This window comes from Bactrocera oleae, chromosome 6 (assembly GCF_042242935.1).
Source record: "Bactrocera oleae isolate idBacOlea1 chromosome 6, idBacOlea1, whole genome shotgun sequence".
Classification (NCBI taxonomy): domain Eukaryota; kingdom Metazoa; phylum Arthropoda; class Insecta; order Diptera; family Tephritidae; genus Bactrocera; species Bactrocera oleae.
In genome coordinates, this window is record NC_091540.1 from 37,654,749 (window position 1) to 37,673,317 (window position 18,569).

The 18,569-nt window shown below is 35.2% G+C and overlaps 1 protein-coding gene across 3 annotated transcripts in view; it reads left to right on the top strand.

Annotated features, from left to right (window-relative positions):
• The window catches only part of RhoGEF64C (Rho guanine nucleotide exchange factor at 64C), a 230,316-nt gene that overhangs the window by 69,836 nt on the left and 141,911 nt on the right, over window positions 1–18,569 (top strand). For all 3 annotated transcript variants that reach the window (XM_070112194.1, XM_070112193.1, XM_036364621.2), the window contains one exon: window positions 12,250–12,357. The gene's annotated coding sequence lies outside the window, so the exon portion shown is untranslated. The remainder of the gene's footprint in view (window positions 1–12,249; window positions 12,358–18,569) is intronic.

Genomic DNA, 18,569 nt, shown 5'->3' on the forward strand with positions numbered 1-18,569 from the left:
GAAGCAAACAATTTCGCTTGGTGGGTAGGCGAATTGTGAAGAAATTAGTTGAGCGCAGCAAACAAGTGTAAATGACTACTGATTGTCACCGTAAACGAAGAAGGGAAAGTTAAAGTGCATTGCAATGCAAATAAAATGAAATGAAGAAGTTTGATAATTAAAATAAAACAATGACAGGCCATAAAGACCCTGCCATTGCTCGGCATTGCACATAACAGTGACATATTCATATAAAATATAAAAGTGTAGGGAAACACAGTAGCAGCATGCAAATGCGTATCTAAATATGCTTATTTGAGCTTTTACCTTATGTACCGACACATATACATATGTATGTACGTGTAAATATAAAGAAATCCGATATCACAAATTAACAACTCAACGAAACGGCGGCTCTCGAAATTCATCAAGCAAAACCAATTCACAATTCACAACGCTGTTACTTTAATTGCACACAATGCACTCGCTGCCATTGATGATTTTAATTTTCAAAACTATTTTGATTATTTTGAATTTTTTTTGCATCGGCGCAGAGTGATGACCTCAAGAATGATTTATAGTACACAAGCGTGTTTAATGAATTCTTGAATTGTTGTTGCCGCTGAACGGGCAGCTAACGGTGCCAAGCATTCGGCGCACACCAACTAAAGTTGTTACTGCCTTTGGTTTATTACCAAAGTGTTTATTAAAAGTCATTATCAGTGCATTGAGGAAATGTCTACCAATTGAGTGCGTGAGTAGTGGTAACGGGGTACGGGGCGCTGTTGTCGGGAAAATATTGCTAACATCTTTTGTTTCTCGCCAAATTAATGGACCACAAGCGCTGCAAATGTGCAACGGTGCATTTCTTTAGACTAAACAATAATTAGCTTAAAAAATACAAAAACTTTACATTACGCTACATTATAGTAGCGCGCTACAGGAAACATTGAATAATGTGAGAAGTAAAAAAATACAAAATGACTGCGGGGAGAATGGACTAAAGTTTAGAAGTTTTCAAACATCATCAATTACCTAAAAAATAATAATATAAAGGAAAATATAATAAAAACAGGCCAATAGTGAGTAAGAAAAGTAGTGAAAAAGAAAATAAGAAACAGTAAAATGTGGAAAAAAAGATTTGAAACGTACCACAGCTTTCAGGTCGTTGAAAACTTGGCGGTGAGCGATGATTGCCAGTGACGAATAGCTGAATGGCATAGCGGATATTGAATGCAAGCCACAGTTAACTCAAAGAAACTGTAAATAGAATAGACACAAAATGAGTGGAAATCAAAATACGAAACATAATGGAGCAGCAGAGGCAAAAAGCCAATGAAACCTTTAAATAACTCGGCAAACTAAGTTAAATGACACAAGAGCTGATTGCATTTTGTTCAGCGTCAGCGTTTTAGATTTTGTTTGTCCATGTTTGTTGTGCTAACTAGAAGGAAATGACTGTGCACAAAAGAAACTCAGAGTTCATGACTTAACGGTATTATATTTTATCAAAAGTAGGAATTGAGTGAATTTATGAGAGAGAAGAATAAATCTTAACAGCAATACAGATATCACTACTAAACATTTAGGTGGATGTCCCGTTTTTTAGGTTCTTGGTACACACTTACGGATTTTTGTATATATTTGTAATTGAATCCGCTACATACATATGTACTTAGTAGGCTTATCCGAAGTGAAATTCTATTTTAAGATAGGTATAAAGTTGAGAATTTTCAAAAAAATATTTCTATAACTGGGTTTGATAACATTTGAAGACATTTTGGCTTATATGGAGTTTTTAATATAATTGTCAAAATTTTGAAATATAAGCTCCTAGGAACGTGAGATATGACTTTAAACTTCTCTAATTAACTGTTTACATATTTTCTAAGCAGCATAAATGCGTTTAATATCCTGAACAGGGTATATTACTATATACATACATATATAAATGATCAGCGTGACGAGCTGAGTCGATTGAGCCATCCATGTCCATCTATTTGTCTGTCTGTCTGTATACACGCGTACTAGTCCTTCTGTTTTCGAGATGTCACTCCGAAATTTTGCACATGTCTAGGTAGGCTGGATAGGGTGTGTCATACACATATCGTTTGAAGCTAAACCTAACCTTCAAGAAACAAGTATTACATTCAGTAAGAGCTATGGAAAAATTATTTTTATATCCATTCTATTCTTCTAGAAAGACATTTAGTGGCAAGGAAGTAGTAACTTAGACCTATTTTGAATTAAAATATCATTGATTTTACAAAAATGGTACTAAAAAAAATTAAAATGGGTATAATCGGTATCTTTATACCTTAGATAGCAACTAATGAATGATTACATCAAATTTCGCCCAAAAATGTTATTCGATAACAAAAATTTCAAAAGCTAAAATTTAAAACTACGTTATAATAAATTTTTACGATTTTATTTATAAAGAGAAAGAAATTTAGTTTATTTTATTTTCAAATGTGCAGGAATGAGGAATGTTCAAAGGTATTTTTTTAAATGGGCGTGGCCTCGCCGTTTAATAAGTTTGACGTAGATATCTCCTAAACCATTTAAGCTATAATAACCATATTTACTCAAGACAAATCCTTTTGATATCCCTACCCCCACTCCTCTTGTAACGGTTTTGTTAAAAACTACTAAAACTACGATAAATATGTATATAGATAGATAGTACAAGAGGGCTTTCTAGGAGCCTTATGTATGAGTTATATATTTATAAAATTTCTCGAATATACATTCTCGAGTATAGCTGAATACTGTCAGAAGTTTGTGCAAACATCCCACCTGTCGTTAAACCGTTTAGGTTGGTCAAAATATGTGATGTTTTTTTGTAAAACTAATTGGACAAGCTTTCTTAAAAATTATGTGGTTAAACGCTAAACATGAATAGAATTGGTTCAGGCCTTGGTCCAAACCTCATATCTCTAATATAATTAATTCCGATCCTCTGGTTGACGTTCTGCACATCATCTTAATATATTAAATTAGACTCGCCGATTGAGTTTGTGTCAGGTATGTCTTATTTGAGGATGAATTTAAAAAAATTACAAAACTAATTTAACCTATGACTTAAATAATAATAGTTAATAAGATACAAAATTGATTGTAATCAATTCACGATTTTATCGAACAATTAACTTTGCATTATTTCGCAAAATTTTTAAAATGAATTTGTGTCAGCGCCTAAAGGTATTTTCCCGGCTTTAATCTTAGCAAGTTGCAAGAGCATAAAATATTCGGTTACACCCGAATTTAGCCTCTCCTTTTTAACTTCCTTTGGCATTATATCATTAAGCATTACAGAATCCGCATTTGACATTACTGAAAATATGAAAAATAAAACAAATATATAAAAAAACTCGCAAAATTTCAAAATTTCAGTTTCCGATCTTTCACTCAACGATCTGCATATAAATATTTCATAAACCAACAACAGAGCAAACTGATAAAAAAAAATGTGGAAAACGGTTGGCCTTAAGGGCCATCCCCGCAACTTCCCGATCTTCGAGCTCAAAAGTTTAATGGGAGTTTAATATAAAACTATTTCCCAAATTTCTCAAAGACTAATCAATTTTGGTGATTTCTTTCGTTTTCGATATCTCGCAAGTAAATCAACTGATTTTGACCCGATTTGCGATGTGTTTCTTCAAGGTTTAGAACTGATTCGTTTTTGGTATCGGTCGGTCGAGTCGTTTGGAATTAATTCGAAAAAAAGATTTGAAATTTCTCGAAATCTACTGGTCCGATTTGGTCCAAACTTACACGAAATTCAAGTGCAATGAAACCCTTTGGAATGCCGCTTAGTTTATTCAATCGGTTGAACCTTTTAAAAGTTATAAGAGGCTTACATACATCCACACATACATACAGACATACGGACATCATCGTAGAAATGTTCGGGGAAGCTTCCTCGACCCTCAGAACGTCGAGATCTGTTGAGAACTCGATTTTTGCAAAATGGGGTGAAACCAATAACTTCCCGATTTTTAGAAAATTTTCAATTTTCTTAGCGGGAAGTTAAAAATTTGATTATAAATAATTATAAATAATCAAATGTTTTGGGCTCATGTTGGAATTATATGAATTTATTAATACACAAACTTTGTACTTCTTATGCATAAATCTCACATCGTCTTGCAGGGCACAACATTCCAGATTCAACATTCAGTTACTTATTCTCTATTTAATGAAACTCAAGTTTTGTGAAACAGTTGTATTTGCATTTAAGTCCCACACACAATAAAGACGCCCAGTATATAAGTGTGTATTATTATAAATAAGTTTACATACATACATATGTATACTCGTATGCACTTGTCTTTAAGGGAAACAAAAGACTTAAGCGACGAACCACACGCAGCAACACCGCAAGTGCGCACACAATGCATTCAATACAGTTTTTATGATCGAAAAGATCACAAAACAAGTCCATAAATACTTCAACTTCATTTAATGCCACAACAACTTGGAAGACCTTCACAGCTGTTTGGACATTTAGGTGCATTTGCATCGCTGGACCATTCACATTCCATATTTGTATGGCTGCGCCTCTTATGTATGTGCGTGTGTCTGTGTATGAGTGGACGTGAATTGACGCTACTCCAAAGCGCATGGCAGCGTGTGAATCATAAAACTACAGCGCGTAGGCGTCCAATCAATCGACCGCTCTGAAAGCAAACTAACCACAAAATTTATATACCCATGACATAAACTAGTTATGAAGAGGTTGAAAGTTACAGCCAAGTCGCGGGTTCACACCTAAAATAAAAACGCTCTGCTTGGTCAATTTCAGACCGCGTCATTGATCAGAAAACCAAGCCTAAATAAGTGTAGTCGCGCAACAGAGTTTTTGGTCAGCATGCGCGGTGTGGGAGAGGCCGCCAGCAGCATTTGCGTATGCTAGACGCCGAGCGTAAGTTATCAACTTAAAGAAACCCGATGTAGGTCATATATTTTTTTATAATTTTTCTTCTTCATCTTTTTTGTGTAGCTGAACTTAATCTTGCGGTGCCATGGCAGCTGGTACACCTTCACGAGTTGGTCAACTCGATTTGACAATATTTAGCAGTTTTGATTGAACGCTGGCAGCGGAGTGCAGGCTTTTGTAAGCGGGACTAGCTGCAGTCAGCTAAAACGGCAGCCAGCGCGCATTATCATAGACCTCAAAAATCAAGAAGTAGCTTTAAGCGCGCATGTGCTTGTTTCTTTTTTTATAAATTGTTTTTGTATGCAAATTATTAAAATGTAGCGAATCGACGGCGATTGACAACGCGTGAGTCAATGACAAGTGCCGCGCTGACGAAACGCTGGCTTTCAAAATCTTTTTGCTTTTGCCAACTGCGACGCTCCAGATGAAGCTAAGGCTACAGCTTAATTGATGACTCGGGGTTTCTGCGTTTTCTTAACTGTAATTAGTGATTTGAGAATATTAATCAAATTCGTTTTCGCAATTAAAACACAATATTATGCAAGTGCGCAATTTTATGTGTTCGCTTAATACCCTTCAAGGCCTAGTATATTAAGAAAATTCGTTTTACTTGGTATTAGTAGACCAACAAACTCCAACAAGTGCATTTCGGAGCTAATTCCGACTTAAGCTCAAAATTCATTAATGCTCCAGGCAGCGATTGAGTAATTTAATATTTTATGAATTGTGTGCAAATTTTTACACATACAACATACACATACTTAGAATAATAGGCGCACACTAACAAAGCAAATGTCAAATTTAACATTTGTGAACTTTTGTAGAAGCCAAAACCGGCCTAGCGACTTTAGTTGGCTTTCTAATAAATAGCGACGGAAGAATGACGGCAGAACTTATATAAGCACATAAATACCGGCATATTTATACCTATATATACATATATACATTCATGCACATTATGAGTATGCTTGTATGTGAGTCAACACGCGTTTCATAGCACAGCTAACTAGCTAACTAGCATTATTAACAGCCATTTGTCTGCATTTACTTATACTTCGACAACTCTGAACAGCCACACACATCCACACACCCACTTGAGAGCTCAATTGAAAAGAATAGAAAACGTATGCGCACACATAGACAAAGCCGACCAGTTTGGATTTTTGTTAGATACACGCTGGCTGGACCAGGCGCACAGCCGACTAAACCGCATAACGTAGCGACCGTTGGCTGTGCAAAGCTTGGCCTAACACAACGTAAAATGGCACAAAAGAACAAGCGACAGAAGTGTCTCGTTTGCTTTTCTATTTGTTTTTACTTGTGTGTGTGTGTGCATGTATTAGGTGGAGTAGGAGCCCTGTTGGAAAAATAACAAACTGCTTAAAGGGGCATCTCGACAGGCAATTAAATATTGCTAAAACTCTGAATTGCTGGCAATATTGCCAATGGAGACATTTCATGCCATACATTGCTAGCAATGAACTGTCATTTTTGTGGTTTGACAGGGCTGTTTTCATTTTCACACAAATTTTAAAGAGCCAACATGTACATGCATAGCTTCGGTGGCATTATGCCAGCAAAGATGAAATGCCAATGTTTTATGTTTTGTTGCGTAAACTGCAATTTAGCAAAGTAATATGTATTCAAAACTTAAATTTTAACAAAACATGGAAAATAGTAATTAAATACATACATATGTATGGTTAATATTGCAATGATAATTGTTAGCATATCATAATATTTAATTCTTGAATTGGTAAATAACTTTACGCAACAATTACTTAAGTCTTAAAATGTGAAATCTACATATTACACATTTACAGAAAAAGGTAGATTTTAGAATTTTTGTCATCCTCAAAAATTTTGTTATCCAAAAAAAAAACGTTCTAGAGCTCAAACAAGCGCTATATCACCTCTAACATATGTACCTACCCGACGCCATTTCGAGAGTATTTCATGATAGCAAACGCTCACATAAGAACATTGCCAACCTCAATGGCAATGCATTTGACAGATGGTTAGCGATGTACATTGGCTGTGGAGATGCGGCGTAAAAAACGTTTGCTTAAAGAGTGTTGCTGCTAGATGAAACACACATCAACTTGCTTCTTTTTGCACTTTATGCATGGTGAAATGCATAACTCCGAAGCATTTTAGTTTTCTTAAGCTTTGCTCTTGATAAAGAGGGGACCTCGCTCTTCCTACGGTTCTCTAACTAGTAGCCCATTGAAAACGTTCACAGTTGATCTTCATTTATCCGGGAGAGATTTGCAAAGATCTCATATGTATATAGACAATCTGGGCACCTATATTTATATCCTGAACAGGATATATTAAGTTATACACATCTCCGCCGGTCTGTCTATATATACGCGAACTAGTCTCGCAATTTTTGAGATATCTTTTCTCCCAAAGAAGCCGCATATTTGTTGGTACCGCCGATATCGGATCACTATAGTATATAGCTTCTATACAAGTTGAAGGACCAAAAGTCCCTATGTGGAAACTTTTTTATTTGGCAAGATATTTTCACGAAATTAATCATGTATTACTGTTCAAGGCAATACCGAAATTTCAAAATAAGTTTTTCACATCGGACCACTATAGCATATAGTCACTGATCAATCAAAATCTAGTTCTTGTATGGAAGTTTTTGTATTTGTGGAGGGTATTATAACTTCGATGCCTTCTTACCTGTTGAATACCTTGTAAATCTACCAGGTTTCAAGACGCGTTATTAAGTTAGATAAACGCTTTCGTATAAATATCTGAAAATGGAATCTCTTGCCTTTGACTCAATAATTATATAAATAAGGTTTACGACAGTTTCTTCACATTACACATCATGTTTTTTTGTTGTGAGTGTTCTACAAGAAAATACATTGATTTGTGACATCATAGACGAAAGTAAGGGAAAGCTTTGTTTGCAATTACTACTAAAGTTTGACAGTTCGTTTGGCTTATGTGGGGTGTACCAGTCCTCTTTTTATTTTTTATATTCTTATTTACGCCCCTCTATTGAAAGCATTATCATACATTTTGGGTTAGAAACCTTACGCATATAATTTTAACGAAATATATTTAATAAACTACTAAGTTATAACCGGGCTCTCGTTTTGCTTCCCGGTTTTCGCGCCAACAAATCTACTTCTGAGTAACTTATGCATGTGCATATTGACATTAAGTCACCAATGAACGCTCCTGGCAGCTGGCGTAACCGGAAAAGCTGCATTGTGGTCTTATATGAGCGGACACAGAATGTGGTTCGCGGGAATAGATGACGTATGTGTAAGTAGTATTAGTCATTGGAGCCCACACGCAGTGACGATAATTCACTTCGATTTTTATGGCATTTTCCGCTTTTCAACGCAATATTGAGGCAGCTACGCTTTTGTCACTGATTTTCCCGTGTCTCTTTGTGAGTTTTCTATTTTGCGGTTTATCATTATTTATTTGGATAGTTTCATTGGTCTGTTTGTCTTAAGTAGTAGTGTAGTTATACAAAAACACACATGCGAATTTACAAGCATTTGCCGAACGCAACTGGGTCGTACGATTTGGTGTCAGTGGGGCGCACAATTAGCATTTGCCACTGGTGGCTTTCGCAATTTACCGAATTTACGAACTGACGTACTTGTACTTGTCAACGCGACGCTAAGTGGTGGTCGGGTGAAGTGAAAATTCTGTCACTCACACAATGGAAATTCTAATGCCGTTTATTTATGCTCTGTGTGATTTCGTCACGCTTTCGACTAACTTGTAACGAGCAGAGAAAATTAGCTTCAACTGAACGGAGGCTTCATACATCGCTGCTGAAGAATGCCCTTTTAATTTATCGATCTCTGTTGTTTAAGGTCTGTTTGCTCTAAAAATTTTCGAAATAACACCTCTATAAAATATATGACTTTGCTTTGGTCTAGTATATTAACTTTAAACCATTCACATATAATTTGTCGCCAATGGCCTGAGTCGCCCAAGCTCCCGGTTTCGACTTTAATATTTGGCGACTTCATAACTCTGTTTACGACTCTTGCAGTGACGTAACTTAAAGTAAATTAATAAACGAAATTCAACGTTTGTCATTAAATGTGGTTTAATATATAAGATTTATTATATTATTATAAGAAAAATAAAAAAAGTCACACTTTTAATGCGCCAATGTTTTCATTCCGAATTGCTTCAGGTCCTGTGTCAAATTGATTTCAGTTAAATGTAAGATAATAAATAATTACTTAGAGGAAACTGGTTTATTTTAATTATTTATTACACAAAACTTTACTTAAGAATATGGAATTATTACCACTGCACGATGCACGGTTAGTTTTTCTATTTTGTAGTTAAGCGAAAAATGCAAAATTAAGCAGCCACCTTTGTGTAATAAACCAACATAAAGCAAATTTGACACCGATAAATTACCATTTTATATTTCACTCATCATATATGTACTACTTGAAATTTCCCGTACTGACAGTGAATAATTAAGAAAAATAATGAAAATTATAGATAACTTAAATGGAAACAAGTAAGGAAGGGCTAAGTTCGGATGTAACCGAACATATTATACTCTCGCAAAGTCAAATGGTATACTCGTTGAGATTTCTTTGTGGATTGGCCGATATTTTCGGTAGAAGGCCAACTATAGGCACTGGGGCCACATATTCAGTACCTAGGGGCTTGAACAGTTTTGGTTCGATTTGGAAAATTTTTTGTCACAAAGTGGCATACTTTAAACGTATTATTCACGCAAAGTTTTACGCCGATATAATCATTGTTGCTTGATTTGCATACTGAAAAGTGAAAACATCAGATGGAATTTAAAATGCTGTTATGTGGGAGAGTATAAAAAGTGAAAATATTTGGGGTCAAAAAGTTGCAAATCGGAAGGAAGGAAGAAATCAAAATTTCTACAAGAAGTGTCATCCACTCACAAAATGTTTTAAAACCTGGAAAGTGAATAAAGAGATCTGATGAGCGATTTCGTAAATGAAACATTCTTAAAAATAGGCTAAGAGCTGTTTTATGCTCCGTAACAACCACAGCTGCAGGTGTGGATATAAAAACGAGTTTAATAGTTTTGTTCACCTAACGGTTGTTGTTTCCGGGTGACTGTCTGTCCGTCCGTCCGTCCGTCCGTCCGTGCAAGCTCTAACTTGAGTAAAAATTGAGATATCTTTATGAAACTTGGTAGACATGTTTCTTGGTACCGTGAGACGGTTGGTATTGCAGATGGGCGTAGTCGGACCACTGCCACGCCCACAAAACGCCATTAATCAAAAACAAATAACTTGCCATAACTAAGCTCCGCAATAAGATACAAGACTGTTACTTGGTACACAGGATCACATTAGGGAGGGGCATCTGCAGGTAAAACTTTTTTTAAAGTGGGCGTGGTCCCGCCTCTAATAGGTTTAATGTGCATATCTCCTAAACCGCTAATGCTATAATAACAAAATTCACTGGAAGCAAATGTTTTTAGCACTTCTATTGATGGTGTGAACATAGTTGAAATCGGGTGGCAACTCCGCCCACTCCCCATATAACGGTACTGTTAAAAAACTAAAAGCGCGATAAATCAAACACTAAACACGCCAGAGACATTAAATTTTATCTCTGGGATGGTATGAGATGACTTTATAGGAACCGCGTTCAAAATTAGACAGTGGGCGTGGCACAGACCACTTTTAGGTGAAAACGCATATCTTGAGATCTGCTTAACCGATTTCAATCAAATTCGGTGCATAACGTTCTTTTCATGTTTCTATGTCATAGTGCGAAAATGGGCGAAATCGGACTACAACCACGTCTACTTCCCATATAACACCATTTTAAATTCCATCTGATTCTTTCCCTTTCCACTATGCATATCAAGCAACAATGATTGTATCTTGGTAAAACTTTGCGTGAATAATGCGATTAAAGTATGCCATCTTGTGACCAAAAATTGTCTAAATCGGGTCAAAACTGTTCAAGCCCCTAGGTAATGAATATGTGGACCCCAGTGCCTATAGCTGACTTTTTACCGAAAATATCGGTCAACATAGAACTAGGCGGCAAGATCCACAAAGAAATCTAAAACGAGTATACCATTTGACTTTGCGAGAGTATAAAATGTTCGGTTACATCCGAACTTAGCCCTTCCTTACTTGTTTTTTCTCAAGTTGGTATTTGACGTTTCAGAGAATTTTTTTAATATGGAATACATTAAATATCGCGCAGTGATTAGATTCTTTGTTTTGAAAGGTTTAGAAGCAAAGAAAATTTATGATCAATTGTTAGAAATGTATAAGAAATCCTCACCTTTAAAATGCACCGTTGAATTTTGGGAATTATGAATTTAAACGTGGTCGTACTAGGCTTGAAGGAACGAAGGACGATCAAAAAGCTCAGCCACACCAGAAATCATTGAGCAAGTTCATAATATTGTTAGTGAAGATCCATGTTTGATTAAGCTTGAAATCGCTGATGCCATAGGCATCTTAGACGAACGAGTACTTCATATCTTACATGGAGAATTTCAAATTAAAAGGCTGTTTGGAGAGTTAGTGCCGCACACGTTAACAATTCAACAAAACCTGGATGGAAAAGAAATTTCTCAGAATAATTTTGAGCATTTTAAGCAGAATAAAAACGATTTCTTGCGTCGTTTTATAACTATGGATAAGACTTGAATCTACTACCATGATTCTAAATTAAACAAAGAACGTTTACAGTGGACTGAAGCTAGTTGTTCAGCTCCAAAGTAGGTGAAGTCACAAGGATCAGCAAAGAAGGTTATGGCACTAGTTTTTTGGGATGTAAAACAATAAACTCTGAATATCATTGCAGCCTTTTGGATCAGTTGGATGAAAAAATTGGTGAGAAAAGACCTAGTTAGCAGCAAAAAAATAATTTTTCATCTATGCACCTGCTTACAAAGAAGTTTTAACAATGACAAAATTCATCGAATTAAAGTACGAATTGCTTGAGCACCCACCGTATTCAGATTTGGCTCCCAGCGACTATTACCTCTTCAGAAACCTGAAGTAATTCCTTCGTGGAAAGCGTTTTTCGTCGAATTACAGCCGTAGACGGGTATTTTGCATAGCTTCCAGAAATCATTATAGGGATTGCAAAATATTATTAGAGGATCATTGGAATAAGTTTATTGAAGTTATTTTTTCATTTTTAGCGCAGAAACTTTTCAACCAACCTGTATTTATGACAGAAAATACATGGAGTCTATTTTACGAAATTAACTCCTCAATTATATACATGCAAGTATATATTTATTGCTTTCTTATAACATCATTTCAACTCATTATCTATTTATTTTTACATTCTCTTTGCAGCAAATAATTAGTTTCATACTTCATAACTCGGTATTACAATAAACCAAAAATAAGTGAAACGAAAAGTGAGCTGAGAAAGAAGGCAAAGCCGCGTTGAGAAACTGAAAGGTAAGTGAATGGAAATTTATACGCATTATGAACAAAAGTTAACGCACGATGTGGATACAGAATATATAATATTACAAACTTTTGAACTTACAAGTAAACTTGAGTAACCAAATCGTGGTTTTGAAGAGTTAAATCTTTTAAAAACCAAAAAAATATTTATTGATTTTTGAAAAATTCCTTCGAAGACATGACAGAAACTCCCAACGGCTCGTTTGGAGCTGTTTTACAATGCTTTTAATGTTTGTTAAGTAATTTTCACCTTTTAGAGTATTATCTTTGTAACGCATAAAAATTGTCTCCGCAATCTTTCATTTGATTTCAATAAATTATTCCATGTACTGTAATAAAAAATACTCGAATATGTTAGATTGCTTTGATTTTAATTTCCGCAGTTGTCTCTAATACCTATTCTAATAGATAATTTTATCATAACCCTAAATATAAATTAGTACTATATTTTAGTGAAATACTTTATATGTACAGTAAAAACTATTGTCTCCTAAAATATATAGTTCTCAGAGCTAAGTCGCTTTAATCGCAATATTATAGGTATGCGGCCTCCATGATCGTAAGCTTCTTTTTCTCGAGTTTCTTCAGCTGTTTTTTCGCCTGTTTAACCTTTAGGTGTTGGACTTCAATTTTTAACTTATTCATATATTCCGCTTCTCGCCTTATTTCGTTCACCATTTGAAAATCGATAATTCCTGAATGTTTAGCATTATATTTAAATAAATGTTTTGTAAGGCACAATTTGCTCTGAATTAAATTGGTGGCGTTCACAGTAAACTTTTTCAGAGATTGTCTATAGGAATGAATACGACACTCCAGTGAACATTTTACTTTTTTCTTTCCTTCTGTTTTTATCGTCATATTTTCGATTTGAGTAAAGCACTTTGAAAGCTAAGGAACTACTGATAACTGGGACTCAAAATCCTTTCAATTTATATGCTCGACACGCTCAGTTAGGATGTGTTGAATATCTACCTGCAGGTGTTTACTTAGTTCGGTATAACAATATATTTTATGTTAAAATCGAGATACCTGTCCGCTGGAAATGTTTTGTCTTTGGGAGGCTTTATAATACACAGGTAGTAATCATTTTTTACCAGTGTGGGTTGATTCTTCTGGAAGAATATACATGTATTTTTATATATAATTGTATAACTTTTAAAAACACCATTTTGAATGAATTTGGTTGAGAGGTCAAATATAAATGTATGTATTATATACATATATAATATTATATATTAGGTGCACCGGGGGGACCCGATGTTCTGCAACAATTTTTTCAGACTTTTTTTTCAATACTGTACTATGATCAACCCTGTGCCCGGTTTCCTCTTTACGGCCCTGATTAGGTGTAGGCATATAGAGAGCTGAATTAACGCTCAAAATAAAACACCTATATATAGTTTTTAAAACTTAAGAATCTTCTAGAAAGACTTGTGAAGTTTAGGTGTGATGACTTTACTAAAATTTACCAGTATAGACCCCATTCAATCGATAAAACTACGATACGATTGTAAAGAGTTTAGAGTAAAAGATTGAGAATATCCATACCTAATATCTTTTTACATTCTATATATATTATATATATATTTTACAATTTTTCTTCGATCAAAGCGAAAAAGCAGCCAAAGCGGCTGAAAACATTAATTTAGTTTATGGGCCCGATACTGTAAACGAACGTGTAGCACAAAAGTGATTTGCTAGGTTCCGTTCCGGTAATTTCGATGTCAAAGATGCACCACGCGTCGGGAGGCCTGTCGTCGAAAATTGCGATAAAATCATGGAAATAGTGGAAACAGACCGTCACGTGAGCACTTATTTAATTGCTGAGGAACTAAAGATAAGCCAGAAAACCGTTTGGAACCATTTGCATAAGCTTGGATTCAAAAATAAGCTCGATGTTTGGGTGTCACACGAACTATCACAAAAAACATGATGGACCGAATTTCCAAAACCGAATGGACCGAATCGCAACAAAATCGACCCGTTTCTGAAGCGGATTGTGACTGGCGATAAAAACTGGGTCACTTATGACAACATCGAGCGCAAACGGTCGTGGTCAAAGCTCGGCGAAGCGGCCCAGATGGTGGCCAAGACCTGATTGACGGCCAGGAAGGTTTTGCTATGTGTTTGGTGGGATTGGCAAGGAATCATCTACCACGAGCTATGACTATGGCCAAACGCTCAATTCGGCCCTCTACTGCCAACAACTGGACCGCTTGAAGGCAGCACTCATCCAGAAGAGGCCATCTTTGATCAAAGAGAGAAACTCCTGGAGCTCGGATGGGAGGTTCTAATGCACCCACCTTATAGTCCGGACCTGGCACCAAGTGATTACCATCTTTTCCTGTCCATGGCGAACGCGCTTAATGGTGAGAAGTTGGCCCCAAGAGAGGCCTGTGAAAATTGGCTCTCCGAGTTTTTTGGCAATAGGGACGCAGTCTTCTACGAGAGGGGTATAATGAAGTTGGCATCTCGTTGACAACAAGTTTACGAACAAAACTGCGCGTATCGGATAAATGTACACAAAGTTATCATCGTTTGAAAAATCAATAAAAAACCGAACGAACTTTTTACTTTACCAATATATTTTAAGATTAATTGATTTTTTCTGTCAAAATCAGCCATTTTATGCAACAAATTTGATTGAAATTGGTCGAGTAGTTGCTGAGATAAAGAATTTCAGCTAAAACTAACCGATGTCACGCCCATTGTAATTTTTTTATATCGACTCACCCTTATATCTTTCCATACCACCTTTACCATAAAATTTAATGCTTTTGACGTGATTCTTTAACGAGTTAGCAAACTTGCCTTCTCATTCTCACGTGGTATCAAGATGTGTCCGCAATAAGTTCGGTTCATATGGCTTTCATAGTTTGTGAGACATTCACATACATATACCATATACATGGACACACGTAAGGTCGGACAGAGATCCAAAATTCAACTTCTCTTTTTATCTATCACTTGATATACATAATTCATTTTATATATTATATATCTTGATTAGTTAAAGATGTTACAAATAAAAGTTAGAGGAACAAAACAACCATACTGTGAGCAACATACTGTGTATGTATAAATGCCCTTGTGCATAAACAACCTTACTTATTTAAGTATCGCAAATATTTGTATATTCTTCCGTTATAAGCCATATATATTTATATAAGATATAAGCATACACGAATTGTCGTACATGCATATGTAAATATATTTATATAGTACTTATATATTTACATATATGTATTTTATATAGTGCACTACTTTTCTCACTACGATGCGAGCGAAATGAAGTGTGGGTGTCGAGTCGTTACAAAAATAAAAACAATCATATCTTCCACAAAATATGAATAAATTGTAGCTTACTATATCAATTATGAGTATATATATATATAACGGTGCGATATGACTAATCAAAGCACTTCGGTAATGTTTCGTCAAGAGCTCACGGCGCCAAAAGGCCAGAAAGAGCTAACTAAAAGTAAAAGCAACTATCTGAGGCAAGCGGTCAAATAGTCAGGGATACTCGGGTTGATAAATACTTTGACTGACAGACAGTCGTAATAACTGTTTGCCAGCAACTTTTTTTGTTCCGAATGTGCGATTACGGGCGGGCATTTTTTAAGAGTATCGTGCACTGTAAGGCACAGTCGGCGCACGGTTCGAAGGCGAGGGTCATCGGGCATTTATTTTGTATTTTTCACTGTTTTCAGCTGTTATATTGATCTTGTTCTTCTCACAAGCTCCGCTGGTAACGATTTCATCATTAATTATGAACAAAAATGAAAGTATTTATAGCCAAGGCTATTGTTTTTGTTATTGGTTATTTCTCATTTCAATTATAACTAAGTCTCCTTTGTATGTAGTTAAGTTAACCGTGGATGAAGTAAATGATATTGTGGTGCTGATGAGGCCGCACAAATTGCCGTTTTAAGCCATTAGCGTTTATATCGTTCTTCTTTCCTCTTACACAGATCGATTTTGGCGTCTATTTGGATTGACATTGAGATGCTTATCTCGTAAACGTTTATTAATAGCGTATTTAATTATATTTATTTTTATACCCTACACAGGGTATATTAAGTTTGCACCCTGTAAAATATATATCCAAATGAACAGCGTGACGTGCCGAGTCGATTAAGCCATGTCAGTCTGTCTATCCATATGTCTATATATACGCGAATTAGTCCTATAGTTTTTGAGATATCGATCTGAAATTTTGTTCACGTCCTTTTCTCCGCAAGAAGTTGCTCATTTGTCGGAACCGCCCGTATTGGACCACTATAGCATATAGCTGCCATACAAACTGAACGATCGAAATGAAGTTTGTGTATGAAAATGTCTTAGTTGTCAAGATATCTAAGAAAAGCCGAACACGTTGCTTAGATCGGATTAATCCAGCATATAGCTGGGATATAAACTGACCGATCAAAATGAAGTTCTGGAAACTTCTATTTGTGAATGGTATTTTAGCTTCAGCACTACCGAAATTAACGTTTTTTCTTCTTTAAATTTAACATTGCCAGGAGTCTTAAAAATGGAGACTCAATCTCCCGCTAGCAATCTCCCTCAAAAATTTAGTTATTTATCAGCCGTCCTTTGTAATCTCTTACCTTTTCCAGAAATATATTTACTGTAAACTCTCTAGAAGTACTAAAAACCATAAGTTCCAACGAAGTATTTCTTTAGCTTTTTAGAATTATACTTAAAAAAGATGGCATTATTATAAGTCCTTATATAATATTACATAGCTTCTGTTTTCTAACGAACAAAATAAAAGTTATATCGTTTTATCACTCTGTATAAGGCGCTAGTGTTTACTGAATCCGGAACGAATATCTGGTGCCCTAAACAAACTCATTGTAGAGTAAGAAATTATAATATATAAAAGTATATTTTTCTGAATGTAATTAGGTATTAGAGGAAGCTATTGTTAACTAAAAGCCCCAAAAACAAGCTCATTGAAAATCCTCTGTTTGCCAGTTACAATTTGGTTCGAAATTTTTACGATTTCAAAGAGATGCTGGCGGCTACATTTCTATTGCAACATACCAAGCTCAATAACAACTATGCTGAGTTAAACTAAGCTTCAATATTCGGGTAGTCTTTAATTAAAGCAAGCGGATCACAATGATCCGAGAATAAATTAATTATTCTTGTCAATGTATTGTACATGCATATATTGAGTACACTTGAGTTTAAGCAAAAAGTGAGTGAAATTAAAAAGCCTCTCGAAACTTTGTTACACAAAAAAATGCTAATAAATTTTCATCATTTCATTATATTTTATAAATACAATACAATTTTTTTTAACAAGACCTTTCCATTATATAAGCAGATACAAATATGTGTGAATGACCTTACTTCCTTAATACAAATAGCGGAATGGTACTAAAAACTGCCGATAATCAACATATATACATATATATATGTATATATATATATATCATTTCGTTAGTATGTAACGTCGTTCGGTTATAATTTCCTTCACCCATTGCGAATATTCCATATTTATAATTTAATTGACAGTAAAAAAGTGCAATTATTTACATCCTGCCTTGGCATACACCTCAGCATTCGAAGCGTATCCTTTGCGTAATTGAGGAAATCATTGGCGATTAAATATGACAACGTATGATTTTAATAAAAGTACTTGAGTTATTAATTTTTTTTTGGAAAATTGCTGTACAAAGTAATTTGCCTTTTAATTGCAAGCAAATTAAATGGTATCCGTACCTCATAATTTACAATAATATAAAAAAATTGTTTGTTTATTGTAAAGTGCTTAGCGCTTCTTGTTATTGCAATAATATTTTTTATTTATTTTATAGTATATATATATATATAACTTTTAATAATGTTAATTTCGAATTCTTCTTTAATGCTTTAATATCTAGCCTTAGAGATCGTTAGGTAAAATATTACTTAAAGCCCTCCCTCCCTGCAGCGTTCGAGACTAGACACATTAATAATAACAAGAATAAAACAGACGTCACAAGTTGTTGGCATAAATTTATGTTATATAATGAAAGCGTTAACGGTACAATGATGCCCACACTCACACACACACTAACAGTGATTTGTATCAGAAGGTCATTCCACCAATTTGTTGTCATGCCTGCCAATCCGGTCGATGAAACACGACTTCTCCGCAACTATTCGCACAGCCTGAAACTGGTTTGCTACTGACTCAGTTATTT